We start from the raw sequence: 23,178 nt of genomic DNA on the forward strand, positions 1-23,178 counted from the left end.
ATAACATACTAATGAAAGAAGGTTACCAGTTATTAATAAGATCGGTTCATATGCGGCCCAACGTGACATATCATAATGTTAGTATTGGCCGTTCTCCAAAAAAATTTGAAGAGCACTGTTTTAAAGAATCTAGGATTTTACTGGTACTTTTATTCAAATCATTATAATTATACAAGTTAACCTACTATCTAAGTACAGTTGTAGGCCCTATTTCTAACTATTACAATTGACAATCTGCAGCTTTTGCTTTCTAACACTACAAAATGGTTCAAATGGCTCTGAGCACTATGCGACTTAGCTTCTGAGGTCATCAGTCGTCTAGAACTTAGAACTAATTAAACCTAACTAACCTAAGGACATCACATACATCCATGCCCGAGGCAGGATTCGAACCTGCGACCGTAGCGGTCGCTCAGCTCCAGACTGTAGCGCCTACAACCGCACTGCCACTCCGGCAGGCTCTAACACTACAGGTTTATACTATAATGCCTTCACCACTATGGCGACTATTCTACTGTTATTTACTACGCATGTTGTTATGATAATTGGATTGAACTTTCTATTTCTGTTAGACTTTCATACTACTTTTAACATGTTACTATGACTACTCTACCTGTAGCGTCACAGGTGTGCCAGAAGAAACAAACCTAATTTTGCTGGCCTTTCCCACTGAGCTAACCCCAGTGGGAGTGCCCCTGGCACTGGACTGTCCGATGACTTTGTCGCTGCAGTTCTATGCTAATCTAATTATCCTAATTCTGAGCATATAACTAATCTATCTCTATATCTACCGTCATGATCGGTGCGTTGCCAAGCCCGGTGTTGATGTGCTACCCCCCCCCCTCCCTCCCCCCCGCCAACCTAAAACTGGTACCTTTACTAAGCCGGCCGCAGTGGACGAGTGGTTCTAGGTGCTTCAGTCCGAAGCCGCGCGACTGCTACGGTCGCAGGTTCGAATCCTGCCGCGGGCATGGAAGTGTATGATGTCCTCAGGTTAGTTAGATTTAAGTAGTTCTAACTTAGAGAAAGCTTTTGACAATGTTGATTGGAATACTCTCTTCCAAATTCTGAAGGTGGCGGGGGTAAAATACAGGGAGCGAAAGGCTATTTACAATTTGTACAGAAAGCAGATGGCAGTTACAAGAGTCGAGGGGCACGAAAGGGAAGCAGTGGTTGGGAAGGGAGTGAGATAGGGTTGTAGCCTCTCCCCGATGCTATTCAGTCTGTATATTGAGCAAGCAATAAAGGAGTAGGTATTAAAATCCATGGAGAAGAAATAAAAACTTTGAGGTTCGCCGATGACATTGTAATTCTGTCAGAGACAGCAAAGGACTTGGAAGAGCAGTTGAACGAAATGGACAGTGTCTTGAAAGGAGGGTATAAGATGAACATCAACAAAAGCAAAACGAGGATAATGGAATGTAGTCGAATTAAGTCGGGTGATGCTGAGGGAATTAGATTAGGAAATGAGACACTTAAAGTAGTAAAGGAGTTTTGCTATTTGGGGAGCAAAATAACTGATGATGGTAGAAGTAGAGAGGATATAGAATGTAGACTGGCAATGGCAAGGAAATCGTTTCTGAAGAAGCAAAATTTGTTAACATCGAGTATAGATTTAAATGTCAGGAAGTCGTTTCTAAAAGTATTTGTAGGGAGCGTAGCCATGTATGGATGTGAAACGTAGTCGATAAGTTAGATAACAAGAGAATAGAAGCTTTTGAAATGTGGTGCTACAGAAGAATGCTGAGGGTTAGATGGGTAGATCACATAACTAATGAGGAGGTATTGAATAGAATAGGGGAGAAGAGGAGTTTGTGGCACAAATTGAGAAGAAGAAGGGACCGGTTGGTAGGACATGTTATGAGGCGTCATAAGATCATCAATTTAGTATTGGAGGGCAGCGTCGAGGGTAAAAATCGTAGAAGGAGACCAAGAGATGAATACACTAAGCAGATTCAGAAGGATGTAGGCTGCAGTAGGTACTGGGAGATGAAGCAGCTTGGACAGGATAGAGTAGCATGGAGAGCTGCATCAAACCAGTCTCAGGACTGAAGACCACAACAACAACAACAAGTTCTAGGGGATTGATGACCTCAGATGTTAAGTTCCATAGTGCTCAGAGCCATCTGAACCATTTTAACTTGTACTACACAGGATGGAGCTTGTGGCCGCCGGGAGACACAGGGCATCAAGCGTGAGGCTCTGCTGTGCCCACCGGCGGCTTCGTGGCACTCGACGTGTTAGATGGTAATGCTTCCTCCGTTTGCTCCCCCTCGACGGGACGAAAGTCGTGTAGCGTTGGATGCCTCCCGCCCCGCGGCGCGACTGGCGCGGTGCAGCCGGAAAAAGCGGGGAGTAGCAGCTCCGGTGTTGGGCCGGCCTCACGGCGGGCCCCGCACTCATTGGCTGGGGCGGGCTAGCGGCGCCCGCTTCCTCTAGCCTAGCCGGCTAGTGGCTAGCGGGCCGCCCGCGGAACAATACCCATTCTTCGCGTCTTCCCACGGCGCAAGAAACGGCGCGATGCGGCTACGGCTCCTGACGCCATCGCGGAAAGCCCTGTGTTCCCCCTCTGTCAATGGAGCCGTAAAAAGCGCCGTTTCGCAAGGGAATAGCGTGCGTGACATTACTGACTTCATGTGCCACATTCGTCCGCCGCAAGAACGCGGCAGTCACAGCCGCAGCCCGCTACTAGTATTTTGTTGGCATAAAAACCAACACCGTGTTACTAGTGGAGTCCGAAATGCGCGCGTTTTAGTTCACGCAGGCTGGCGTGAGGAGAGAAGAACTATATTGACGTGAGGTCTGGCACATGACAAGGAATTAGAATTCAGAAAGCGGACGTAATTAGTTTGATACTTAACTTTAATCCATTAATGATGAACGTCGCTCTTGACGGTATATGATTCACAATATCAATGTCAATAGTAACTGAATATGGCGCCTTGCTAGGTCGTAGCAAATGACGTAGCTGAAGGCTATGCTAAACTGTCGTCTCTGCAAATGAGAGCGTATGTAGATAGTGAACCATCGCTATAAAAGTCGGCTGTACAACTGGGCGAGTGCTAGGGAGCCTCTCTAGACTAGACCTGCCGTGTGGCGGCGCTTGGTCTGCAATCACTGATGGTGGCGACACGCGGGTCCGACGTATACTAACGGACCGCGGCCGAATTAAAGGCTACCACCTAGCAAGTGTGGTGTCTGGCGGTGACACCACACTAGAGCCCGTGGCGAAGGCAAAGTTAGTCAGTCTGCAGGGGTGAGGTGGAGTTGGACTAGCGTCGGTTGACCAGCGTCTCAACCGATCTACAGTGGAAAAAATCAGTTCCAATTTCGACCACCAGGTGCAAATCTGACGCTGTACAGCATCTGGTCGACGTTTCCGATGCTCATATTCAGCAAATTACGTAAGCGGCGGTTTATACTCGTAATAACATCAACATTGCGCCTTTTATACTTGCCTGAACTTTGGTACAAATGGTTCAAATGGCTCTGAGCACTATGGGACTTAACATCTGTGGTCATCAGTCCCCTAAAACTTAGAACTACTTAAACCTAACTAACCTAAGGACATCACACACATCCATGCCCGAGGCAGGATTCCAACCTGCGACCGTAGCGGTCACGCGGTTCCAGACTGTAGCGCCTAGAACCGCACTGCCACACGGGCCGGCGCCTGATCTTTACTGCCTACGTCCCCTTCCTGGACCGTTACATATATAAGCGTATTTGTACGTCTTTCTTGCGTTCACAGCGCCAGATTTGCATGTGGCTGCCAAATTGTGAACTAATTTTGTCCAGTGTAAATCACGAAACAAAGAAAATAGAAGATACAACAGTTTCCAACATTTTAAGCTGAGTCGTACCGTCTATGGATCGTTGGTTTTCTATTTTCACCATTAGTCGCCCCTGTGTCGATATTAAACTGCTATTGCCGCCCGGAGTGGCCGAGCGGTTCTGGGCGCTACAGTCTGGAACCGCGCGACTGCTACGGTCGCAGGTTCGAATCCTGCCTCGAGCATGGATGTGTGTGATGTCCTAAGGTTAGTTAGGTTTCAGTAGTTCTAAGTTCTAGGGGACTGATGACCTTAGAAGTTAAATCCCATAATGCTCAGAGCCATTTGAACCATTTTTAAACTGCTGTTACCATTCCATTATTATCGATTTTCATTCGAAATGATAATTAAATAGACACCCTAGCTGCATACAGGCGTTGTATACATCACTGGGGACGTGTTGAAAATGTCTGCCCCCTCCAATACTCGAACTCGGGATCTCCTACTTACATGGCAGACGCTCTACCCATCTGAGCCACCGCGGGCACAGAGGATAGTACGCCTACAGGGACCTATCCCTTGCACGCTCCCCATGAGACCCCCATTGCCAACATGTTCAAACCACTACATTCGTAGTGCGCCTAATAGATGTTAGCCCATGACCCTCTTTACTCGTGGGCAGATTAATCTGCCAAGTCCCGTACGAGTTGGGGCCTTGCGTGTGCGTTCGCACAAGAAGGTCAATGGCTGGGTAGCCATATTTAAGCTACATATATATATATATATATATATATATATATATATATATATATATATATAAGGTAGTATCTGTTCCCCAAAGAACAGATACCATTGGTGATCGTGCAGCTACCTTCATATATATGGTTTAAATATGGTTACCCGGCCATTGACCTTCTTGTGCGAACGCACACGCAATGCCACAACTCGTACGGTACTTCGTAGATTAATCTGCCACGAGTAATGAGAGTGATGGGCAAACATCTATTAGGCGCACTACGAATGTAGTGGTGTGGTGATGTTGGGAATGTGGGTCTCACGGGGAGCGTGCAAGGGATAAGCCCCTGCAGACGCACTATCCTCTGTGTCCTCGGTGGCTCAGATGGATAGAGCGTCTGCCATGTATGCAGGAGATCCCGGGTTCGAGTCCCGGTCGGGGCTCACATTTTCAACATGTTCCCAGTGATGTATATCGGCGCCTGTTTGCAGCTAGGGTGTCGATTTAATTATCATTTCATTCTAGAGAAGCTGCACAGTCATCGAGTGTATCTGTTCTTTCGGAAACAGATACTATCTTCATATATATAGATTTTCATTCGATAACAAACAGTATGATCATACGTGTCCTTACTGGGTACTACACAATGCCTACACGTCTGATGGTTTCTGAGAGAAACCTTTTGACCGATACTTACCTTAGGCAGGCGAAATGCGTAGTACTGCCGATAGGTACATGTAAAAGTAAAAGGAACACAATTTCTGCCGGGTGGTTATAATTAGAGTGCAACTAGTCACACAGCCTCAGTGTGGGCTGTAATTGTCACATGGTAGCGAAACTTGGTACATAATTCAGTGCGTTAATGCGGAACCGATTTACGCTCCAAAAAATTAATTCCAATTTTGGCCACCAGGTACTAATCTGGCGCTGAAGAGCATCTCGACGACGTCTCCGGGGTTCATATTGAACAAATCGTGTAACCAGAGGTTAATAATAAAATCAACTTTATGCCTTTCTCACTTGTGTGACCTTTTCTGCCTACGACCCGTTCCTAATCCATTACATTTGAAACATTTCTCTACGTCTTCGCAATGCCAGATTTGTACCTGGTGGCCAAAATTGGAGCTAATTTTTTTACAGCGTGCATTGGTTCCGCATTAAGGCGTTAGAGCATCTACTAAGTTTCGCTACCATACGATAATTACTGCCCACACTGGACCTCTGTGAGTAGTTCCACTACAGTTATAGCCACCCGACAATTTTCGAAAATAATAGTTCCTTTTATCCATCTCACCTCCCCAACGATGGCTATATTAGTTACGAAAGCTATATAGCGTTTTCCTATTTAAGAGTGTTGCCAAGAAAGTAATGCACCTATTTTTTTTTCAGCAGAAAACAATGCCACGAATGCGAAACGTTACGTATGTGTTAGAACTCTCTTCAGTGAGCGCGACAAGTTTACGTCACTTCCGACAGATAGCGTAGTTGCAGCACAGTTTTAAAATGGCGTCTGTAGGTGATGTACATTACAAGCAACGTGCCATCATTGAATTTTTCACTGCAGAGAAAGAAACTATGGGGAATATTCACAAACGCTTGGCCAAAGTCTATGGAGCATCTGCTTTCTCAACAAGGATGTATACCTGTTTAAGTGAAGAACTAAGAAATCATTGTTTCATGTTGAAGATATGTTGACAGTGACTGGAATCGTTTCTTCTATTCTCTTACATTTGGAAGGAATCGAGAGCAACAATTGACATGTGGTCTTCTAGAGGAACCGAAGACGACTAGACCAGTCAGTGAGACCGCTTCCTGAGAAAATCAGGCATCCGTATTCGATTCCTGACCCAGCATTAAGTTTTAACTTGTCACAGATATGCTGACCGTATTGTATGTTTCAAGTTTCGTTTGTATATATAAAACGCAGAGGTATTTCTTCCGCTCACGAATGATGGTGGTAGTTACCGGAAGCTGCTTCCGTTAGTCCCGCTTCGCTGCGTAGCCAGTTGGGCGCTGCGCGGCAGATGGGAGGGAAGAAAGCAGCAATAAGCGAGGCAGATAGCTCCAGACAGCGCATCTGACGTGGTGACGTCAGTAACGGCATCGGCTGGCACCTCTTTCGTCGTGCGTTGTGTTCCTATTAACATCAACCAAAGTAAAACAAGGATAATGGAACTAAATCTGGTGATACTGAGGGAAGTAGATTAGGAGACACTGAAAGTAGTAGATGAGTTTCGTTTTTCGGGCAGCAAAATAACTGATGATGGTCGAAGTAGAGAGGATATAAAATGTAGACAGCCAATGGCAAGAAAAGCATTTCTGAATAAGAGAAAATTATTAACGTCAAGTATAGATTTAAGTGTCAGGAAGTCTTTTCTGAAAGTATCTGTATGGAGTGTAGTCATTTACGGAAGTGAGACGTGGACGCGATAAACAGTTTACGCTAGAAAAGAATAGAAGGTTTTGAAACCTGGCGCAACAGAAGCTTGCTGAAGATTAGCTGGGTAGGTTGTGCAACTACTGAGGAAGTACTGAACAGAATTGGGGAGAAAAGGAACTTGTAGCACAACCTGGCTAGAAGAAGGGATCGGTTGATAGGACACGTTCTGCGGCATCAAGGGATCACCAATTTAGTACTGGAGCGAAGTGTGGGTGGGGGAAGGGGTGGTAAAAATTATAGAGCCAGACCAAGGGACGATTACAGTCACCAGATTGAAAAGGATGTATATTGCAGTAGTTATTCGGAGAAGCTTGCACAGGATGGAGTAGCATGGAGAGCTCTATCAAATCAGTCTTCGAACTGAACACCGCAACTGCAAAAACAACAACAAAAACATGTTCTGCCAGATCCAAATTTAGCGCCCCAGTGCATTCGACCAAAGCCTTCTATGTATTGCAGGTTGCCAGGACTTTCTGCCAAGGACATGAATGTTGGCCGCGCGAGATTAGCCGTGCGGTCTGGGCCATGCAGTCATGAACTGTGCGGTTGGTCCCGGCGGAGGTTCGAGTCCTCCCTCGGGCATGGGTGTGTGTGTTTGTCCTTAGGATAATTTAGGTTAAGTAGTGTGTAAGCTTAGGGACATGATCTTAGCTGTTAAGTCCCATAAGATTTCACACACATTTGAACATTTTTGAGATAAATGTTCATAATCCTTTTCTTGTTCAGAGTCATATATATGGCAAGTCTTGGATATGAAATAACCTGATTAGTTTTTTAGATTTCTTGGTGGTCGACAATTCCTTGGCGAACAAAATATAGAGTGTTTGAGTATCTCATGTACAAACAAAAGAGGCGAGTAGACGACAGTGAAACAAGCGAATAACGCTAACAACCAATAGTTTCCCCGATGTGACGTATTACGAGTGACTACATGAACACCTTATGGCAGAGTCCCCGAGGATCCAAACTGCAGGTATGCACTTTAGGGCCAACACATGGTAACAGGTGTTCCACATGGCCAGCGTTCTCCGCTGCCCGTTCACGTCAAAAATCTCAGTCATGTTCCGAAAGAACAGATACCATCTTCATATAAAGTTCAGGCTAACCGGCCGTTGACCTTCTTCTTCTGTGCAGATGCACACGTATTGCCCGAACTCTGACCCGACAATAAGTTGCGAATGTGGGTCTCACGGGAGGCGGGCCAGAGAGAAGTCCCTGCAGTCGCACTATCTCTCTGTCCTCGGTGGCTCAGATGGATAGACCATCTGCCATGTAAGCAGGAGATCCCGGGTTCGAGTCCCGGTCGGAGCACACATTTTCAACTGTGCCCGTCGACTTATATCAACGCCTGTATGCAGCTAAAGATTACTCTTCATCATTTAACACTTCCGGGCTGAGATGCCGTGGTCCATACATAAGACTCTCCCCTGTCGTTTCGCCTTCGACTGCGGAAGGCATCCTCCGAGGACAATCGCTGATTGTCCTCGGAGGACAATCGTCAGGGGAGAGTCTTATGTATGGACCACGGCATCTCAGCCGGAAGTTTTAAGTGATGACAACACCTGCCGGGAAAGCCTTCATTCTATGATCAGTAGTTACTCTTGTTGAAGCTAAAAGCAAAGAACGTAAATTAGAATCACAGACATAAAAAATGTCCGCATACAGTATCTAGTACAGCTATTTATACGGTCGTCATACATTAATAATTAAAATTCGTCCAATTACATTGAGGAGGAGCTCTGACGCCACGCAAAATAACGATTACTATTGTTTCGTCATTGCCTAAAATTGAGGGTAAGTCCTCCGTCATATCAAAGGCTTCCCTCCCATCCATATAAAAAAGGCACGGCGCTCGAACATGGTGCACCGTGAGTATGACGCTGCAAACACTGCATTCCGTTGGGTCATCGTTGGTGGGTTGATTTTGGGGAACGAACCAAACAGCGAGGTCAACGGTCCCATCGGATTAGGGAAGGTTGGGAAGGAAGTCGGCCGTGCCCTGTCAAAGGAACCATCCCGCCATTTGCCTGAAGCGATTTAGGGAAATAACGGAAAACCTAAATGAGGATGGCCGCACGCGGATTTGAACCGTCGTCCGGCCGAATGTGAGCCCGTTGCGCTAACCAATACGCCACCTCGCTGGGTGTCTCTTCGTGCGCCGGCCGGTGTGGCCGAGCGGTTCTAGGCGCTTCAGTGTGGAACCGCGCGACCGCTACGGTCGCAGGTTCGAATCCTGCCTCGGGCATGAATGTGTGTGATGTCATTAGGTTAGTTAGGTTTAAGTAGGTCTAAGTTCTAGGGGACTGATGACCTCAGAAGTTAAGTCCCGTAGTGCTCAGAGCCATTCGAACCATTTTGTCTTCGTGCCGCAAGAGGTAAGTATCGACACTGGGAGGTGTCCGATATGAATGCGTGTGAGGATCACTTCATCTCTAATTGAAGTTCGAAAGGAAGTGGGCCATGGCCGCTCTGTGTACTAGATTTTGCACCCCGTATACCCCCAACTCACCTACAAATATAAGCGTATAGTCTTCCTACCGTTTTGCGTAGGTAAAATTAGGAAAATTTCACTATTTGTGGGGTAGTCTTCCTGGTGTTTCACTTTTAATGGCGAGCACTGTACTGCATTACATCGCGGGTAATGAAGATGAAAAGATAAGAACGAAGAGTCGGCTCGAGTTCGTGTAAGCCCTCAATTTCTCTCATTAAAGCGACGCGCTTGTTACGCGCGTTGAAATTTAAAAGAAGTAATACGTTTCTTGAGCACCCTTGAATCGTGCCCGCTCGTAGTTTCACGAGAAAGTCTTCTCGTTGTGTGGTTGGTTCTTTATGTACCACTTGAGTGAACATCCGAAAACAGCGATCGCGTAAAACCTACCTCGTCCAGTTCGTCCATGAGCGGTAGATACTGGCGTCTAGGTCGATACCGCGTTCCTTGACTTCTGGAAGACGTTCGGCACAGTTCCGCACTGCTGCCTGTTGAACAAAACACAAGCGTAAGGAATATTAGAGTAACTGTGTGACTGCATTGAAGAGTATCTGGCAAATAGAAAACAGCATGCCATTGTCAAACGAAAGAAATCTTCAGACGTAGAAGTAGCTAAGGGAGTGCCTCAAGTGGAAGTAATAGGACCATTACTTTTCACAATATATATAAATGACCTAGTAGATAACGTCAAAAGTTCCACGAGGCTATTCTCGGGTGATGCTGTTGTATACAGAGAAGTCACGAGGCTAGAAACTTGTAGAAAACTGGAGGAAGACTTTTCCAGGATGGTTACTTGGTGCAGCGATTGATAGTTGAGTTTCAACACAGACAAATGTGATGTCTTGGGTACAAATAGGAAAATAACCAATTGTCGTACGATCATACGATTACAGGACAATCACTGGAATCAGTCACACTCGTTGAGAGAATGTGTACGGAGTGACTGAAGGTGAAACGACCACATAATCCTAATCGCAGATGAGGCAGATGCCTGACCGGCACAGAATCCTCGTCCGACCAGTATTTGAAAATTGCTCGTCAGCTGGGATTCTTACCAGATAGTTTTGATAGCGGGAATAGAGACGATCCAAAGAAGAGAAGCGCATTTCGACACAGCTTCAGAGGTGTCGTGCGCCACGGTGTGGCTTACTGTTAAACTTCCAAGAGCGTACTTTCCTCGAAGAGTCAACCAATAAACTGTTTCCCCCTACGTATATGTCGCGGAAAGAAAAAGAAAGTCAAATTAGAGAGATTCTAGCTCACGCGGAGGATTACCAACAGAACATATAGTTCTTCCCGCGTATCATTCACGGGTAAGAGACGGGGAGGGGGGGGGGGGGGGGGAGGGCGAGAAGTGACAGCGGTACACCAAGTACCCTCCGCCACACACCATAACGTGACGTGCATAGTACAGATGTAGCTGTCGATGTAGATACCAATTAGGTTCGTTTCGGAGTATGCTGATGCATTAGCTCCATACTTAACAATCATATACAACCGTTCGCTCGACGAAAGATCCGTACCCAAAGACTGGAAAGTTGCACAGGTCACACCAGTATTCAAGAAAAGTAGTAGGAGTAATCCACTAAATTAAGGCCCATATCGTTAACGTCGATATCCAGCAGGATTTAGGAACATATATTGTGTTCGAACATTATGAATTACCTCGAGGAGAACGGTCTATTGACACACAGTCAACATGGGTTAAGAAAACATCGTTCCTGTGAAACACAACTAGCTCTTTATTCGCATGAAGTGTTGAGTGCTATTGACAAGGGATTTCAGATCGATTCAGTATTTCCGTATTTCTGGGTTTCCGGAAGACTTTTGACACTGTACCACACAAGCTTCTTGCAGTGAAATTGCTTGCTTACAGAATATCTTCTCAGTTATGTGACTGGATTTGTGATTTCCTGTCAGAGAGGTCAAGTTCGTAGTAATTGACGGGAAGTCATCGAGTAAAAGAGAAGCGATTTATTGCGCTCCCCAAGGTAGTTCAAAAATGGCTCTGAGCACTATGGGACTTAACTTCTAAGGTCATCAGTCCCCTAGAACTAAGAACTACTTAAACCTAACTAACCTAAGGACATCAAACACATCCATGCCCGAGGCAGGCTTCGAACATGCGACCGTTGCGGTCTCGCGGTTCCAGACTGTAGCGCCTAGAACCGCTCGGCCACCCTAGGCGGCTCCAAGGTAGTGTTATAGGCCCCGTGCTGTTCCTTATCTATATAAACGATTTGGGAGACAATCTGAGCAGCCGTCTTAGGTTGTTTGCAGATGACGCTGTCGTTTATCGACTAATAAAGTCATCAGAAGATCACAACGAATTGAAAAAAAGGTATCTGAATGGTGCGGAAAGTGGCAGTTGACCTTAAATAACGAAAAGTGTGAGGTCATCCACATGAGTGCTAAAAGGAATTCGTTAAACTTCGGTTACACGATAAATTAGTCTAACCTAAAAGCCGTAAATTCAACTAAATACCTAGGAATTACAATTTCGAACAACTTAAATTGGAAGGAACAGCCGGCCGAAGTGGCCGTGCGGTTCTAGGCGATGCAGTCTGGAACCGCGAGACCTCTACGGTCGCAGGTTCGAATCCTGCCACGGGCATGGATGTGTGTGATGTCCTTAGGTTATTTAGGTTTAACTAGTTCTAAGTTCTAGGGGACTAATGACCTCATAAGTTGAGTCCCATAGTGCTCAGAGCCATTTGAACCATTTTTTTGGAAGGAACACATAGAAAAGTTGTGGCGAAGGCTAATCAAGAACTGCATTTTATTGGCAGGTCACTTAGAAAATGTAACAGATCTACTAAGGAGACTGCCTTCACTACGCTTGTCCGTCATCTTTTAGAATACTACTGCGCGGTGTGGCATCCTTACCAGATAGGGCTGACGAAGTACATCGAAAAAGTTCAAAGAGAGTCTCACAGAAATGATACAGGATTTGGGCTGGACATCATTAAAAGAAAGGCGTTTTTCGTTACGAGGGAATCTTCTCAGGAAATTCCAATCACCAACTTTCTCCTCCGAATGCGAAAATATTTTGTTGACACCGACCTACATAGGGAGGAACGATCACCACGATAAAATAAGGGAAATCAGAGCTCGTACGGAAAGATATAGGTGTTCATTCTTTCCGCGCGCTATACTAGATTGGAATAATAGAGAATTGTGAAGGTGGTTCGATGAACCCTTTGCCAGGCACTTGAATGTGATCTGCAGGGTATCCATGTAGATGTAGATGTATCATGTTGTGAAAATGTATAGCGCTCTTCATGCATGAGAACTTAAAGCTCAGCGATCCCCTTGGCGTTATTCGAGAGGGGTAGCTTCTGTGCAGACGCAGAGTTTCAGCCCCTCCTTTCTATCTCTCATCGTCAACACCACCATAAACAGAATGATAAACTCTGTATGCACTCATTACAACCACCCACTTGGAGCTGAATGACGTGAGACACAACAGTCGTATTATGTGAGGTCAGGGAAGTACTGCATGTAAGGAGTTAGGCGATTGGAACATATTGTTGGTCGCACAACCAGCCGGCCGATGTGGCCGAGCGGTTCTAGACGCTTCAGTCTGGAACCGGACGACTGCTACGGTCACAGATTCGAATCCTGCCTCGGGCATGGATGTGTGTGATGTCCTTAGGTTAGTTAGGTTTAAGTAGTTCTCGGGGACTGATGACCTACGATGTTAAGTCCCATAGTGCTCAGAGCCATTTTTCGCACAACCTACTATGCCAAACGACTTTATTTTTCCGAACATTATGCCACTGGACGTTTCCTGGGATCAAGATTCGAGGCACCCGAAAACCTTCGCATGGAGGTCGTTTAAATTATCACAGTCACCGAGGTCGCGAACCAACATGAGATAGATAAAGTGTTAAAGGCTGTACACAGCCACTGATGGCATCACTGCAGGGTTTTCATCCTTCAAGGTGGGCACTATAAAGGGTGTAACAAAAACGTATGGCCGAACTTTCAGGAATCATTGCTTAAACGTAGAGGAACAAAAGACGTTATATGGTCACGGGTCCGGAAACGCTGTATTTCCATGTTAGAGCTCAGTTTCTACAACTATTCAACACGTTAATCATGAGAAATACACAAGAAAAGAAGATACTAGCACATTAGGGAACACTTTCCTAAATATTCCTGACATGGCCAGTCTGGGGGCGATCTGCAATGTATGATAGCTGAAAAATACAAAAGCCAAGATCGCTAAAAATGCATTTGATTGGATGATTGATTTCGACAGTGCTATGCTCTCATCATAGGATATTATGCTTCAAAATATTTTGCAAAAATGTAAAAATTTTTAAAGGAAAAGATCCGGTGATAGATCTGTCGAAACCGGTCATCCAATAAACATGCTTTTTTAGCGGTCTTGGCCGATGGAGTTTTCTTCATTTGCCACGCTTTCCTAAACGAAATGTTCTATGCCCTCTATTATTAACCAGGATATCTGCATCATCCCGCCGCCGCACTGAGTTCTTGATGCACTGATGTATCTCTCGAGCATCTCGTATTTATACAGCTTGGAGCAGAGGAAACGTATGTTTTTTGAACCGCTTGTATGCGGCGACGAGAGGGGGTATTGCCCTTGAATGAATGTTGGCAGAGTACACATACAATGCAGTTTCAGTCGCTATGGAGCGTTGGAGCATCGTGTGTTCGTTGTCGAGCAGTACTTTACAAACAGTGATTTCGTAGTCACAGTGCAACATCTTTTCCGTCAAAATTTTAGAATTGGACGTCGAGGTGCAGTGCCTGCTCGAAAAACTGTACTCCGATGAGTTACAGCCTCTAGAAGTACTGGATCTGTGATGAAAAAGAAACCACCTGGTCTTCCCCGTTCAGTTCATACTCCATACCCAGTGAGAACTGCTAGACGACAGGCTGTAGCGCTGGGTATGTCACGTCGTTCGCTTCACCGCATCTTACTCAATGATCTTAAGTTTCACCCGTACAAGATAATGATCGTCCAGCAGCTTAGTGAAGGAGAGTTTGTGCAGCGCAGAGAGTTTTGTCGCGTAATGGACGAAATTTTTACGGAAGATGCAGATGCTACAGTCTTCGTGAGTGATTAAGTACATTTTCATGTAGACGGTTACGTCAATGTTCAAAATTGTCGGTATTGGGCGCCGGAGAACCCACATTAATTACACCAACGACCTCTCCACAGTTTAAAAGTAACAGTGTGGTGCTGCATTTCAAAGATGGGAATTGGTTTTTTTTTTTTTTTTTTTTTTTTTTTTTTTTTTTTTTTTTAGAGAGGAACGAACTGCAGTTACTGCGACATCAGCGCGCTACATTAAAATGTTGAACAACTATTTTCGTCCAGAACTTCAAAGACGTGAAGTGAACATGAGAGAAATATGCTTTCAGTAAGACGGTGCCGCAGCTCACACGGCGAGAGGATCCATGGAAATGGTTCGACAAATGTTCCCAGGACATGTTATTTCGAGATATGGTGATGTTTACTGGCCCCCATCGCTCACCCGATTTGTCGATATGCGGCTTCTTTTTGTGGGGATATTTAAAATCAAAAGTCCACATGAACAATCCCCGCACAATCGATGACCTGAAGAATTCCATTCGTCAGGAAATTGAAGCTGTTCCTAATGAAATGTTGTAGAGAGCCATGCGTGACTTTCGGGAGAGGAAACAGATTTGTATCCAGCAAGAACGACGTCATCTCCAAGACATTATTTTTCGAATCTAATTAAAATATGTATATTTCAAAACTGCATTAAAAATTTATCACTTAATGCTTGTTTTTATTATTTTTATCAAACCGTGTCCCAGTCATTCAATAGTGGAAAACATGGGCTTTCTCTGCTCCACCATGTACATGTGGTGTCTGTTGTTTCGGACATGTCCGAAAGAACAGACACCACATAGTCTTATAATTAAGGAGAGACTACGAGTGATCTCTTCAGTGCAGATGCACATCAGGCTCGAAATCCTACGGAAATGGGCGAAGTGCTACGAGTAATGAGGATATGGGTAAGGGACACTACTTTAGTAGTGCATGGATAAGTTGAGAATATGGGTCCGATGGGAGGCAAGCTAGGGTAGCACGTGCAGTTGCAATGACCTCTGTATCTGGGTGGCTAATGCCGGCGTGGTAGCTTAGCGTCTTCGGCTTAGGGAAGTATGGAGAAGGAATGCGGGGGTGTCGTTTCAAAGGAACCGTCTTGACATTTGCGTGAAGCGATTTAGAGAAATCACGGAAAACCTAAATCAGGATGGCCGGATGCGGATTTGAACCGTCGTCCTCCGGAAAGCGAGTCCAATGTGCTAACCACTGCACCACTCCGCACGATTTGAGTGAATGGACCGGTGATGCACTTGGGGTGGGTGTCTTGGGACGTCCATCCCGAACAAATGCAGCATAGAGTAACGAGCAAAAGGAGATTTTTAAAAAAGTGGTCAGAGCAGAGCATCTGCCTAGTAAACAGGAGACCCAGGTCGAATCCCGGTCCGGCACAAATTTTCAACTTTCCCCATTGATTCAATCAGTGCCTGCTCACAGCCAAGGTCTGTAGCGTCGTTGGATGGATTTCCGGACATGGGTCCCTATGTAAAACTTGCTCTACTAAGTGCCCTCTACAGCTTCTAGTAGCGTGTAACATGCCGTATATTGAGGAGAGTATGTCCTTCTAATGCCGGACACCTTGCAACCCTATCCTTAAGGTCTCCTTGTTATTGTGGTGCAGGAAGTAGGGACTCGCATGCTCGCTCTTCAGTCTGCAGACAGACTATACCCGTCTGTCTCGGGGGCTTGTGTTACGTGTGCGAGGGTAGGGAGTGTGCTTCCGGTAGCGGATAGGATGAGTGCGCGTGACGTAACAGCCGCGCCGCGCGGAGAAAGTGCTCGTCCGGGCCGGTCTGTCGCCGCCTCCGCCTCCGCTGCTGCAGCCGCAGTCGTCTGTTCGGCGTCAGGTGGGAGCGGACCATGCTGGCAGACTTCGCGGCGCTGGCGGGCGAGGGCCCCGGGTTCGCTTCCGCGGCGCGCTCCGGTGACCTGGCGCTCTTCCTCGTGCTCTTCCTCGTCTGCTGTCTCGAGGCCGTCATCGTCAAGATCGCCAACGGCGACGCGCGACCGCTGCACAACGACAACTGGCCGGCGCCGCCGCCTGCGCCGCGGCTGCCGCTGGCTTACCAGGGCCACTGAGCTCCAGCTCCGTCTCTAGCCTAGTCTCGGTTCGGGCACGATGGTAGTGTGGGCGCTGCACGACCCTTGCAGGTGAGCCAACTGCCGTCAAACTCTCTAACCGTCCCCTCTTACAGCTACATATACAGGGTGTTACAGAAAGGTACGGCCAAGCTTTCAGGAAACATTTGTCACACACAAATAAAGAAAAGATGTTATGTGGATATGTGTCCGGAAACGCGTAATTTCCATGTTAGAGCTCATTTTAGTTTCGTCAGTATGTACTGTACTTCCTCGATTCACCGCCAGTTGGCCCAATTGGAGGAAGGTAATGTTAACTTCGGTGCTTGTGTTGACATGCGACTCATTGCTCTACAGTACTAGCATCAAGCACATCAGTACGTAGCATCAACAGGTTAGTGTTCATCACGAACGTGGTTTTGCAGTCAGTGCAATGTTTACAAATGCGGAGTTGGCAGATGCCCATTTCATGTACGGATTAGCACGGGGCAATAGCCGTGGCGCGGTACGTTTGATTCGAGACAGATTTCTAGAACGAAGGTGTCCCGACAGGAAGACGTTCAAAGCAACTGATCGGCGTCTTAGGGAGCACGGAACATTCCAGCCTATGACTCGCGAATGGGAAAGACCTAGAACGACGAGGACACCTGCAATGGACGAGGCAATTCTTCGTGCAGTCGACGATAACCCTAATGTCAGCGTCAGAGAAGTTGCTACTGTACAAGGTAACGTTGACCACGTCACTGTATGGAGAGTGCTACGGGAGAACCAGTTGTTTCCGTACCATGTACAGCGTGTGCAGGCACTATCAGCAGCTGATTGGCCTCCACGGGTACACTTCTGCGAATGGTTCATCCAACAATGTGTCAATCCTCATTTCAGTGCAAATGTTCTCTTTACGGATGAGGCTTCATTCCAACGTGATCAAACTGTAAATTTTCACAATCAACATGTGTGGGCTGACGAGAATCCGCACGCAATTGTGCAATCACGTCATCAACACAGATTTTCTGTGAACGTTTGGGCAGGCATTGTTGGTGATGTCTTGATTGGGCCCCATGTTCTTCCACCTACGCTCAATGGAGCACGTTATCATGATTTCATACGGGATACTCTACCTGGTGCTAGAACATGTACGACACAACATGTGGTTCGTGCACGATGGAGCTCCTGCACATTTCAGTCGAAGTGTTCGTACGCTTCTCAACAACAGATTCGGTGACCGATGGAATGGTAGAGGCGGACCAGTTCCATGGCCTACACGCTCTCCTGACCTCAACCCTCTTGACTTTCATTTATGGGGGCATTTGAAAGCTCTTGTCTACGCAACCCCGGTACCAAATGTAGAGACTCTTCGTGCTCGTATTGTGGACGGCTGTGATACAATACGCCATTCTCCAGGGCTGCATCAGCGCATCAGGGATTCCATGCGACGGAGGGTGGATGCATGTATCCTCGCTAACGGAGGACATTTTGAACATTTCCTGTAAGAAAGTGTTTGAAGTCACGCTGGTACGTGCTGTTGCTGTGTTTCCATTCCATGATTAATGTGATTTGAAGAGAAGTAATAAAATGAACTCTAACAGGGAAAGTCAGCGTTTCCGGACACATGTCCACATAACATATTTTCTTTCTTTGTGTGTGAGGAATGTGTCATGAAAGTTTGGCCGTACCTTTTGTAACACCCTGTAGACTGAGGTGACAAAAGTAATGAGATACCTCCTAATATACACTCGCACCTCCTTTTGCCAAGCATAGTGCAACACTCGGCGTGGTATGGGCTCAACAAGTCGTTGGAAGTCCCCTGCAGAAATATTGAGCTTTGCTGCCTCTATAGCTGTCCATATTTGCGAAAGTGTTGCCGGTGCAGCACTTTGTGCACGAACTGACTTCTCGATGTATCATGAATGTTTGATGGGATTCATGTCGGGCGCTCTGGGTGGGTGGACCATTCGCTCGAACTGTCGAGAATGTTCTTCAAACCAATCACAAACAGTTGTGGCCCGATGACAGGGCGCATCGTCATCCGTAAAAATTTCATTATTGTTTGGGAACATGGAAATGGAAAGGAACGTTTGGCGTCATTTGCCGGGAGGCCCCTTGCAAGGCAGGTCCGGCCGCCTTGGTGCAGGTCTTACTACATTCGACGCCACATTGGGCGACCTGCGCGCCGGATGGGGATGAAATGATAATGAAGACAGCACAATATCCAGTTCCTGGGCGGAAAAAATCTCCAACCCAGCCGGGAATCGAATCCGGGCTCGTAGGACGGCAATCCGTCACGCTGACCACTTTTTTTTCTTTTTTCATTTTGTTTGTTGTTGATCGTTGTGTTTGGTCGTTGCGGACGTCACGTAACATCCGTTCAAGTTCGTTCTTGATCCTTTCACTCAGTTTTTTATTATAGAGGCCAACCAGCTCTCTGACCGAACACGCTGAGCTACCGTGCCGGCATCTTTTGTTCGTTACATCTGTTCGGCCCTCTGACCGATCACGCTGAGCTACCGTACCGACAGCACTCAACTATCGGCGCGGACTTTTGGGACCATGAAGTCCATGTATGGCTGTAAATGGACTCCAAGTAGCCGAACTTCCACATTTCCAGTCAATGATCGGTTCAGTCGCACCAGGGGACCATGTAAACACAAAAAATGTTCAAATGTGTGTGAATTCCCATGAGACCAAACTGCTGAAGTCATCGGTCCCCAGACTTACAAACTACTTAAACTAACTTATGCTAAGAACAACACACACACCCCCATGCCCGAGGGAGGACTCGAACCTACTGCGGGAGGAGCAGCGCAATCCATGGCCACGCGGCATGTAAATACGGCTCGCACCATTATGTACCCAGTGCTAGCTTGCACAGTGCCTTGTTGCTAACTTGAGTCCATAGCTTCGTGGGGTTTTCGCCACACTCGAAACCTAACACCAACACTTACCAACCAAATCGCGACTCATATAGCCAGGTCACTTTTCCAGCTTTTTAAGAGTCCAACCGATATGGTCTCGAGCTCCTAACGGATACGTTCGTCGTACCTCCCACATTTATTCTTGCGGTGTTGCTTGTCTGTTATCACCCACAACTGTACGCAAACGCTGCTGCTTTCGGTAGTTAAATGAAAGCCATCGGTCACTGCATTGCCCGTGGTGGGAGGTAATGGCTGAAATTTGGTATTCTCGGCACACTCAAGACACTGTGGATCTCGGAATTTTGAATTCACTATTTCCAAAATGGAATGCCCCGTGTATCTAGTTCAACTACAATTCGGGTTAGACTGTCGTCGTGGCCGAGCGGTTCTAGGCGCTTCAGTCCGGAACCGCGCTGCTGCTACGGTCGCAGGTTCGAATCCTGCCTTGGGCATGGATGTGTGTGATGTCCTTAGGTTAGTTAGGTTTAAGTAGTTCTAAGTCTAGGGGACTGATGACCTCAGATGTTAAGTCCCATAGTGCTCAGAGCCATTCCGCGTTCGCAGTCATTTGAGACCCGTTATGCGGCCATAATCACGAAGAAACCCTATTCCGGTGAATCACTCGAATACAAATGAGAGCTAAGCCATTGGATTGCCCTTTTCTACATCGTGTACGCGACACTACGGCCCTCAGTATACATGCATATCGCTGCCTCATGACTTTTGTCACCTCAGTGCATTCTCCGCAAGCCGCTGTACGGTGTATGACGGAGGGTACTTTGTGTACCACCGTCACTTCCACTTCTCCTGTTCCAGTCACGAATAGTTCGCGGGAAGGAGGATTGCTAGCAAGCCTCCGTGTAAGCCGGCAACTCTCTAACTTTACTTTGGTCGTCTTTTCGCGAGATGTACGTCGGAGGAAGCTATATATTTGTTGGCTCTTCTAGGAACGTACGCTCTCGGATCTTTAGCAATAAGCCACCCTGTGATGCAGAATGCCTCTCATGCAGCGTCGGCCACTGGATTGGCTGCTCGTCTCCATGATACCTCTATGCTTACTAACTGAGCCGTAATGTCACGAGCCGCTCTTTGGATCCTTCTATTTCGTCTATCAATCTTATTTCGTACGCATCCCAGACTCACGAGCAATATTCTAGTGTTGATCGAACTAGGGTTTTGGAAGCTAGCTCCCGACGAATCTTTTAATGAATCTCGATCTACCTTACCTGCGATTAATTTTATCTGGTCGTTCCACTTTAAATCGCTCCGTACGCCTACTTCTAGATATTTTATGGATTTTACTGCTTCCAGTGATTGTTCTGCAATGGTGCAATAATGCAACAATGGTTCTCTCTATTTATGTGTAATGGGTCACATTTGTGCATGTTGAGTGTCAGTTGCCGCTCCCTACACCATAATCGATCTTCTGAGCTCTTGCTGTATCGTGTTACAATTTTCTAGCGCTGCGGCCTCTCCGCATAGAACAGCAGCATCGGCGTAAAGCACCTTGGAACGCAAGCTATCAACTAGGTTATTTGTGAAAGATGTTCCAGGAGAAATGGCCAATATTCATGGATATGACAAGAACGATTATGCAAAGAGAAAAATGTCAAGTAAACATGGGCTCTAAAGTGCATACCTTAAGAGCTATGAGCACTTCATTAGCCACTGAAAAGCACATCTCTTTTACTGAACAAGTGCTCACAGCTTTTAATGTAAGCATTTTATAGACCATGTTTATGGGACTATTTCTCGTGTTCTCGGCCGTACTACCTTCTCCCAAAATATTGAAAGCAAAGACCTTGCAGTAAAAAAAAATGGTTCAAATGGCTCTGAGCACTATGGGACTTAACTTCTGAGGTCATCAGTCACCTAGAACCTAGAACTAATCAAACCTAACCAACCTAAGGACATCACACACATCCATGTCCGAGGCAGGATTCGAACCTGCGACCGTAGCGGTCGCGCGGTTCCAGACTGTAGCGTCTAGAACCGCTCGGCCACCCCGGCCGGCTTGCAGTAGAAGAGGTTTGTTTCACAGTATCGAAAATGAAGTACCCATAGTCCTTAAGGTATGCATTTTGGAGCCTATGTTTACTAAACCTTGTTTCGAACGGTCGTTCCTGAATACTGATAGTTCCTCCTGGAACACCCTGTATATCTTGGACCACATAATGCTCCTACAACACTCCCTTGGAGTATGCCCGAAGTTAGTTTTACGTTTGAAGATTTCTCTCCGTTGAAAATAACATGCTGTCCTCCCTATGTTAGAAACTCTTCAAATCAGTCACACAAGTGGTCTGATATTCCGCACTTAGGTATTTTGTTCATTAGCTGGTTGTGAGGGATTGTATCGAACACTTTTAGCGTTACTATAGCCCGATTTGCGGTAGTTAGCATTTGACAGCTTGAGGAGTGGACTGCTGCCACCACCAGTTCACCAAATTACCCTCCGCCATAACAGCTCCCATTCGGTTGCCACTTCCTCTAACGAAACAATGTGCTTGCCATTTCTCCAGTAAGAGACATTCCGGGCAGCATTTATTTTTCTTATTTTTTTAAAAAAAAGTAACTCTAACCAAAAAATTAATAACAGATATTTACACGAAAAATGTATAATTCGGGTCAGGAAGTTTTATTTTGTGGCTAACCACAATCAACAGGTGGAAGGTGTATTATACATACTGGCGATTTCGTGCAGGAGCATGTGAGATGTCTAAGAGGTTAGGTTAAGACTTGAAAGTGCGAGAAGAACATTACGCGTGCTGCATTTTGCCGCCGGATCTCGCATATGCTTCTCACTGAACATCAGTCTCACAATGTTGTTGTCATGTAGCAAACTTCTCAACTAGTTCCTCTTTTTATATCCTTCGATCCTTATAACTGAAGCCTGGTTTTTGTGCGAGTTTCGAATAACCTTTCGCTCCTCGCACTTCGTACAGTATGCTACAGTCAGAATTTCTGAGAATGTATACCAGTCAAAATTGTAAAAACCTTACTCAAAATCTACAAACGCCATAAATGTCGATTATCTTTAAGATAAGTCGTATGGTTGGTATTGCCTCACATGTTTCTACATTTCACTGGAGCCCAACCTGAGCCTGCCTGTCTTCTGCTTCTACCAGTTCTTCTGCTTTTATGTAAGTATTTCGTGTCAGTTTTTCACAACCATGACTTATTGAACTGATTCTTCCGTGATTAGTCGTACTGTAATCGAAACGTCATGGCTCTTATACGCAGTGCGTTACATTTATTTACACTGACGATCAATCTATGGTACCGGCACCAAGTTTTTGGCGTTGTAATGTTTCTTTCTTCTTGCAGTATCAGCAGTGAACAGCGTCACGGAACAACCGGCATTATCCACCAGATCGTTCATAGATGTCGTCAATAGTAATACTGAGTCTATATGACACCCCCTTGGGGTATTAACGAAGTCGCTGTTACATCTGACAGTTCTTGATCCAGCTGGTTTCTATACGGCCGAAAGCCCTGAATCCGGTCGCAGATCTGCTTCAGTATTCAAATGGTTCAAATGGCTCTGAGCACTATGGGACTTAACATCTGTGGTCATCAGTCCCCTAGAACTTAGAACTACTTAAACCTAAATAACCTAAGGACATCACACACATCCATGCCCGAG

General features: G+C 46.1%; 1 protein-coding gene and 1 non-coding gene across 5 annotated transcripts in view; both read left to right on the plus strand.

Annotated features, from left to right (window-relative positions):
- Positions 1-23,178, plus strand: part of LOC124799283 — a 746,007-nt gene that overhangs the window by 490,120 nt on the left and 232,709 nt on the right. The gene's annotated exons all lie outside the window — the stretch shown is intronic.
- Trnat-ugu lies at positions 4,879-4,952 on the plus strand. Its single transcript has one exon. It is a non-coding gene; the product is annotated as a tRNA-Thr (tRNA).

Source organism: Schistocerca piceifrons, chromosome 5, assembly GCF_021461385.2.
Source record: "Schistocerca piceifrons isolate TAMUIC-IGC-003096 chromosome 5, iqSchPice1.1, whole genome shotgun sequence".
NCBI lineage: Eukaryota > Metazoa > Arthropoda > Insecta > Orthoptera > Acrididae > Schistocerca > Schistocerca piceifrons.